Below are 8920 nucleotides of genomic sequence, written 5' to 3'. Positions count from 1 at the left end.
GGTGAAACCAGTGAATAAAGAGATTTTAGATCATTGACCAATATGTCACATTTTTTGCTTATTTCTTTTAGTTTTTTTGTTTTTATATGACCTTCTTCATCTTACTTCATCGTACTCATTTACATGCGCTGTATTTTGATCATTTTCACACATACTGTAGATTTGTGTCACAATTTAAATGAGTCTAATTAAGCCATTGCAAACAAATTAAAATATGATTATACCTATTGTACAAAGTAAATATACTTTGAGACACCTAATTTTATTATTATTCTTCACTGATTATTTTAAATTCACTCTTTTCTCAAAAAATACAAATAAATTACACCGCAAAGACACAGCAAGTTAATTCAGACAACTGAAAAACCAGTTTCATTGTATTTCATGATTAGAAATAATCAGGTTGTAAATAATTGCATAGCAGACTTCAGATGCTATGGCAGAACTGTCCTGACTTCTCATCACTTCATTGCTGTTTTACAGGTACAGATGGTTCCTATCCCATTTCTCTCATTTGCTTTGCATGTTTTCCATGCAGCCACTGAACATTAAGAAGGAGAAAAATGTAAGTATTCTGGTTAAACTCTCAAAACCTTTGATAGACCATCTCTCAAGCCCTTCTGGTCCCTCCCATCACCAAGCTCAGTTCAAAACTCATACGACGTGATCAAAGAACAAAACTCATATTTACTGCTAATGAGACTGTAGATTTCCCACTGCATGGCCATGACCTCCCATAGACCTAGACTAACCTTTACTTGCCTTGACATGGGAAAGAAAGAGCTTTCATCACAAGTGATTGTAGGACCCAATTAAAGTTCTGTAATTACTCTTCTTCACTCACCCTTCCCTTGCAACAAACCAGTAAGGGCCAAAACATACTGTGCCCCGTCATTTCTCAGTGGTGGGACCTTCACCTGGCCTGGTCTGAGTATCAAGTATCTTGTCCAATTCCAAGCCACTACTGTACACTTGATAATTTCAGGGCTTCAGATCAGACAAGAGACCCCTCTTAAGTGTGTAAGTATAGTATGTCAAGCCCTGACAGGTCTATTGTGGAACTTGTGCTATTCCTCGAAAGCACCTGCCACAAAGAAAAGAGAAAATTCCCTGGAGGCCATTTCTTAGAGGTATCCCCACCTGGTACTGGGCTGTCTGAGGGAATTACAGCACATAACGGACAAGGGCTTGAGCAACAACCGCATACCATAAGACAATCCCCCAGGGGAGAGCAGTTGAGCTGGGCAATGGAGCTGGAAAAGGGCAGATTAGAGACGGAATGTGCCAGGCTAATCCTCCATTATGCTGAAGTCTTTCAGCTTCAGGGACGAAGGGGGGAAAAGGGCTGTCATTGAAAACACAAAACCCTCACTTGAAGTCAGTCAGCAAACAATGCCTAATGTACCGTTTCGAATTCATTGCACACTTGGCTCGTTTTGCTTTTGCTGAAAAAAAAACGTATACTCCTACGATGTACTTTTCTGTCTCCTTAATGAACGTCTGGACATGAAGGAATTTCCTTTGAAGAGTTTCTAAAACTGTTTACAGCTCACACAGAAGTAGGGCAGGTTGTCTGCGTTTTTTCTTTTTAATATATTTACAAAATTATTTCCTGGTATCCAGTAAAGCCTAACATTTACTCATTTGTGGTTGAGATATGGCATAACAGTTAAAGCATGTTGTAATTAAAACACATTTACTGCAATAAATGCATAGAAAAAAGTTTGTGAATCTGTAAAATGTACAAAATTAAATGTTTATTGGATTATATTTATAAACTCTGTAACCAAATCCCTATTTCTTTCTAGTCTTTCTTAAGTGTGTATTTAACATTAATGTCACATTAGTCAATGGTACCTCTGTGGTACTGACTGGGGAGACACCTTATAGTGCAAAAATGTGGATATTATAGTTACTAAGTTAAAAAAGCACTTCACATGAATACACATGGTTAATAAAAGTTCAATACAGTACAAAACCAAGTATTGAATCATAATAATGTGTGTGGACATTATCTATATAAATATGCAGTCTGTGAGTCTTATTTTCAGGGTAAAATCAGATAATTGTGTACTAGAATACACAAGCTTTCTGTCAGTTCTAGGAAGAAGAGTCAGCTTGTGAATGCATTTTATGAATGAAAGACTATCCCTTCACTGCTGTAATCTTAAGAGTTTCACTAAAACACTATCACACACACTGCCAAGTAGTAAATCAATTATTTTTCTATAATTATTTAACCTGTTTCAATCAGTGTTTTGCATACAATGCTCCATAAGATGATAACACTTCAGTAAGTTGCACTTTACACCTTATAAATGTGTAATAAGTAAATTACACACATTAAGAACATGTTGTAATTTGATGGCAACACATTTCTGAAATGCACATTTCTGAAGATGTTGGGAATGCCCAGCCACCATCTGTCAGGGTGTGCAGTGCTGATGCAGTATAATGGACCCTATGCAGAGTTTCAGGTGCTGGTCAGAACAGATGTGAACTGCGAAAGTTATCGGTACTACCAAAGCCAAATCGCTAGATGAGAAACAAAGTCAAGAACAGATTCCGAAATTCAAGGCCACTAGTAATAAAAGAGATCAATAAATGCAAGGCAAGGCATTCCTAAGGAGCTACCAATACAGAGCAATAAAATGAGAATAGGAGAGGGTTTAAATATGTCTGGATGTGGAGGTAACCAGTGAGCTGTCCTGATTGGTTAACGGGTCTGATCTGCAGCGTTCGCAGGGATTGCCTCCAGCTGGTACTTGATTGGGGCGAGACCGTCTGTGTGGAGTATTCCGAATAGCAGCGGATGTGACACCACCATTGACCTTATTAATTGGAAAATTTCAATTGGTCAGGGGAAGATTAAAACCAGGAAGCAGATGCTTCTGAGGAGACAGGGAGCCTGTGTTATGCCCCACAGAAAGAAGGGAACAGAAGGGAAAGACTTCAACTTTGCAGTTTTACCAGAAAGACTATTTTTGGAAAAAGAGTTTTAGAGAGAAGCTTCAGTCTCAGATAAAGACTCACATCAGCTTCCCAGCTACCTACAGAGAGACAATTGGAGACAAGTGCAGTTATATCTCACAAAAGAGCCTATATTTTGTTTTTCATTTTGTTTAATTTCATTGTAAATTAATCGCAATTTTTTTCACCTAGGTGTGTTTCACCTAGATTTGCCTACATACAGTGCAGTAAATCACCTTTTACAACTCCCTCCACCCGTAATTATTCAATTATTTCTAACATTTAATAATAATAAATCCTTTTCACACTGCTTCATCGAATTCAAGGTCAGGAACCTATCATGACAAGAAACAGACACAAGGCAGGGCACAGCCTGGACAGGACACCAGTCCAGACACACAAATATGCAGATGATGATGATGCTAATAATAATAATATGCACTCAATGATATACTGTAGGTTCGTCTCTGAGAGTTTATGATTTTACTCAGAAATTATGTTTATAGCCTATTCTAAACTGTTACCACGTTCTTTTACTTTTCAATGTGCTCCGCAACAAAGCCTTGCCTGCCGTTGTCTTTCCATCTGTTGTTGAAGTTTTTGTCTTCTATCTCTATGACAACATATGACATATTTATCTGACAGGCAAACACTCATCAAGGTCTGCAGGATGTAGACCTTCAAAAGTGCCCATATTTAATCGGGTTCCTACCCCAAAGGAAATTTGTATTGGTCTGCATAAGGCCTGTTGAAAAACGTACTAAAACATTTAAACTCAATAAATATAAAATCATATGATTTTGGGTGATTCAACTGAACAGTTATGACAAGTTAAGTAATTAATCAAACCACAACTCTTTCATGACATCAGACAAATCATAATACAATAAGGGTTTGATGTCAGAGTCAAACAATTCGAATAGGCTGATTCCAATCAACAAGTGCCACAATCCAGTAATGCAGACTAGCAGCCCAAACTCTCTGAAGCAAGGTCTTGTGAAGGAAGGACTACAAAAAAATGCTACAATATTTAATAGAGCTTTGGGTTCACTAGTTCTAAAACTTCTGTAAATCTAGTTGACTGTGATGATACAAAAGCATGAGAGCCCCACAGTATTACCACACAACAGCAGCCAACTGGCTATGTGACTGCTGGACTGCCACTTTGTTTGCTCCTCTGGTAATCAGCAGCACTCTTTTGCATGATAGTGTATGCTGAAACGAAGCTCCCAGCTTGAGGGCATGCGACCGTGAGAGGATGCCTGCATGTGGGCTTTGTTCCTCTGCCCCTCCCAGGACAATGCAGGGCTTCACATGAATGTTTCGGTGAGCACCAGTGGGGAATTTAAACTTCACACTGACTGACAGAATTCCATAAGTAAGTCAACAATAAGGTCATTGACAAAAGTCTGCAGAAACAAAATTCACAAAAGGCATAAATACCGTTGTACAGTAAATCTCATATGCTGAGAATGCTAAGGCATCGGTGCCATTAGTGAGGCTAAGTTAACATAACCTGTCAAATGCACATGAAACTGTAGCGCTGAAGTAGCTGTATGCTATTCTCCAGTCTTTATGGTTTTGCGCTCCCCATTGCTTTCAAAATATTAGTTCTTTACATTTTAATCCCATTCAGGTCTGTACACTGTAGAAAGGACTCTCCTGTTATAAAGAATCCTTTGGAAAGCCACTTATCTCTAATCCATTTGCCGGACGCAGCTTTGTGAACAGCTCCCTTCACATACCCTGGTACCCCTTGCACTGCCAGCTCCAATGAGACTCGCCCAGAGATATCAGACAGTCTACCGCAGTGACCGGACATCTGGAGCCTGTCCCAGCCAGGCACTAAAATTATGTACATCGCTAGAATAACAAGACAGTTCATTCCAGTGCCTGCTGGAGTCAGCATCAGCACATTCATCCTCAGTTCTTTGGTTTTAAAAGGAAAGTCACCCGGTTTTCATGAAAAATGATTTGACTTTACCTTTGTAAGCCAGACAATCTAAGTAAAGCACAGAGCACAAGCTATCACCACCACAAATTAATCATAACACAGGGGCATTTTCAAAGTTCAGAATCCTATCATATAGATATAAATGAATAATTTGTTATATTCAGTGAATTATATGAAAGCAAGGCATTTCTTCAAGTAAAATTGCTTTAGATTTCAATAATAATAATAATGTTAGCACTTGAAATAACTTTGTCAGAATTTTGTAGTACTTTCTAGTCTGGACAGCATGATTCTTGATTGGGTTATTAGGTTATTAGTTGACTGTGACCTGATTCACACAATTGGCCAGAGGACACAAAGCTGCATAGACAGAAGGCAGCAAGGAAATCCTGGATTTACCCCTAACAGTAGCACCAGTGGATTTCCAAACTGGCAGTAGTGTTGGTGAGAGCTGATTCAGCCCATGATAAAATGCTAACTCTTCCATAGGCTGTGTTGTACTTTCAATTATAACAACAGCAGATGACAACGAGGTCCTCGGAAAACAGGTTCCTGTCCACCATTTCTTCCATGCTAGTTCGAGGGTCTAAGCAGTAAAAAATGGTTATAGATCATTGCCAGTTCCAAATTATTATCTAATAAAAGAATACATAAAGAAAGGAAAGCAAGATTTGTGTATGAAGAATGTTTTTTGTGAAACATATGTCCTATACACAGTATTTCAGGGAAAATATATTTGTGAATTATGAGAACATTGCACACTTCTCTCACTGTTCTTTTCTAATCAAACACGTCGGACTGTGATTTCAAGTTAAACACTGTTTTCTCTTATAGCAATTGAATATATTATATAGTAATGAATGGATGTAAACATGGATATCCAACACATAATAAGAATACAGATACAGTATATCTAACAAGATTTCATTATTATTATGCACTTAATAAGTAGACATATATTTGTGAATTATGAAGTTTGAAAACTAAGTAGAGAGAAGACTGTTGTCTGTCAGTAACCTTTGGTCTTTTAGAATTTGTTTTCAGAGAGACAAGTCTTAAACTCTTGATACTCTCAATGTGAACCTAATTGTGCATGTGCCTCCCAGTCTGCCAAAAGTTCAACAGTAGCTCCGTGTTATGAAATGTCTCTTTGGGAAGTGAAAAAGATCTTGGACTTCAGCTTAACAACACAGGAGTGAGACTGAAAAACATATTGTATTTGTATTTAATACAAGGGTGCCCTTCCAAGGTTCACATCTCAGGTCTTTACCATGTGTTGTTTCAGTTTTCCAACCATCTTCCCCGCTGAAAGAGTTGGAATCTAGCTAGGCTGGGGCCTGCTGTGCCTGGCCTAATCCTGCCAGGGAAGGTGCATGCTGGGTCTGTTACCCTGGTAACCGGTAATGGTTGCTTTCATCCATAAAGTTCCTCAGAGTGAAGAAAATGAGCATAATCTGCCCTCAGAGGTGAGATTTAATAGAGTCGTGCCCTGTTAGTTTTAAACATAAAAGGTTTCAAAGAAGTGTCCTTAGTTGTTACCAGTCTCCAGCCAATACATAATATTTTCCTAACAATTAGTATCAAGTATGGGGCACAAAGACGTTCTACAATAGCAATAAATTGAATGAGAAGATTTGGCAGTGCAATGTCAAAAATCCTCATTTCTTCTTCTATTTGTTTCCACTTCAATTACAAGCTTTTAAAAACCTACTGTGTTTAAAGCTTTTTTGTTCCTTTTTTACCAAATCAATGAAGAATAAATTCACTTTTAAAATATGACCAAGAGCCCCTTTGATACAGCAGGGCTTTTACTGGAGCAATTTTGACAATTTTGGTAGCATGTAGACATTCTCAGAATTAACATTGTAAATTAAAAAAATTGAAGAGATCTGTAGGATTCTCCGCAGATTACAAAAATAAGTAAATGTTTCAATCCGCTGCACATGGGTTTGAGGTATACAAATGCTTCCTTGAATGTTTTTTAAGATTATACAGAATACTGCTTTTGAAGTGTTGGTCTAAAACAGAGAGCCATTGAGAAATTGAAGAATTATCTGCAGATGTCTGGTGACATAAATGTTGTGGTTCTATGTTGTGCTGGTCTTTAGTGTCAAAAGAGGTGATGATATGTTAACAAGCCCTAGAAGATTTTCAGAAGATACCAAGAAAACAATGAATGCCTGTGTCAACCACAGGATGTCCAGGACAGGGGCTATTGTATAGAGATCTGTTTACGTTTGTGTTAAAACCCACAATACTTTCTCTCATTGAGATGATAAAGGTCAGAATTCAGAAACAAAAAGCAGGCAAACAGAGTCTATACAGAAATCACTTTTTCATTATTATTAAATTATTAAATAGTAAAAAAAAGAGGGCGGCGTGGTGAAGCCATACTTAGCAGTGCTGTCTTGCAGCCCTGGGACCCTTCCTGGGGTTCTATCTGTGTGTGGTGGGTATGGTCTCCTTGTTTTTGTGTGGGCTTCCTCCAGGTGCTCGAGTTTCATCCTACAGTCCAAAGACATGCTGGTAGGTTAATTGGCTCCTGGAAAAACTGGCCTGGTGTGAGTGTGTGCTTGTCTGTGTGTGCCCAGCAATGGGCTGGTTTTCCATCTAGTACCTTATGACCATTGCTTGTTGAAATACTCTAGCTCCCCTGAGACCCTGAATTATTTAAAGCAGTTAGAAAATGGATGGATGTACCAAAAAAAGGTGAATTCCATGTCAGAATCTTCTTCAGTCGGTTGTATGGTGACATGGTGTTGCTGTTGCTCTGCCGAGGCACCGTTTGAGGGGGGTTTGTATGATATTCCCATGTCTGCGTGAGCTTTTCTTAGGTGTTCTAGTTCCTTCCCATCTTCCAAAGACATGTTGGCTAGTTAACTGGTGTCTCTAAATTGTTCTTGTGTGAGTGTGTCCTGCAATGTACTGGTGTCCTGTCCAGGCAGTAGTCCTGCCTTGTGCCCTGTCCTACCAGGATAGGTACGAACTTGCTGTGACTCTTACCAGGAATAGGTAGCCCTCTCAGAACGGATGGATTTATATTGTGTTGTGTCAATTTGAGCTGCCCTTCAAACCTAGCCAGCATGCCTTTGGAAGCAGGCAGGCCATTTCACCCAGAGAAAAGCCATGAAAAGACACAATTATGTTCCCCAGACAAAGAAGTTGCAGCAATGTGGAACAGTGATCAGGTTTTTGCACCTGAAACTGGAAAGTTAGGGGCTTAAAATCCTTGTTAGACACACTATCACACTCTAGAGCAAGGTACTAAACCAGAATAATTCTAATAAAATGTCCAGCTGCACAAATGGTTGCAAATGTAAGATGTTTTGGATAAACGCATCAACCAGCTTAATCAGTAATAATAAATTGGATTCTTAAGAGTGGAATTAAATAATAGAACCCAAAAGCTATGAGGCAATGCTTAATAGTAGTTTAATTTGGCAGTATTTTCAACTCCCCCATCTTTTTCTTTCACTGAGCTCCCAAACAAGTTTGCAGTCGAATTTTTGGTTCTGGTCATTAAAAAAGCAATAGAATGTCCAAACCATTTTTAGCCTCCGTGCTGTGAGATTTACCATTTTTTCAAAACTGGGATAAGGGATAGCTTAAAATTTTCTTTTTTCTTTCCTGTGTCATTAGGGAAATGCTGACAATTTTTATCATATATACAGTATATTCTGAGTGGTGTTAAAAACATTATAAGGGTCAATACCATTAGTGTACTATAAATTCATGCACAGTGTATTTAATTCAGTATCATTCTCTTTATGTTCAGCTATGACTTAAACCTATCCCATATTTATTATTTTTTCAAGTACCTTTGCATTAGTGGATGGTTAAATCATACTGTAAGACCTGCATTAGCTGACAAACATTAATCAATATTCATCAATGATTCCTGAGCTTTACAAAAATCTCAGGTTGGCAGAGGATGTGAAACAGTGACAAAAATAATTAGTGTATTTGACAGTGGATTATGCTGAGTGCCTTAAATAA

Source organism: Lepisosteus oculatus, chromosome 25 (genome assembly GCF_040954835.1).
Source record: "Lepisosteus oculatus isolate fLepOcu1 chromosome 25, fLepOcu1.hap2, whole genome shotgun sequence".
Classification (NCBI taxonomy): Eukaryota; Metazoa; Chordata; class Actinopteri; order Semionotiformes; family Lepisosteidae; genus Lepisosteus; species Lepisosteus oculatus.
The sequence above is the reverse complement of the archived record's forward strand: the minus strand, read 5'-3'. Positions refer to the sequence as shown.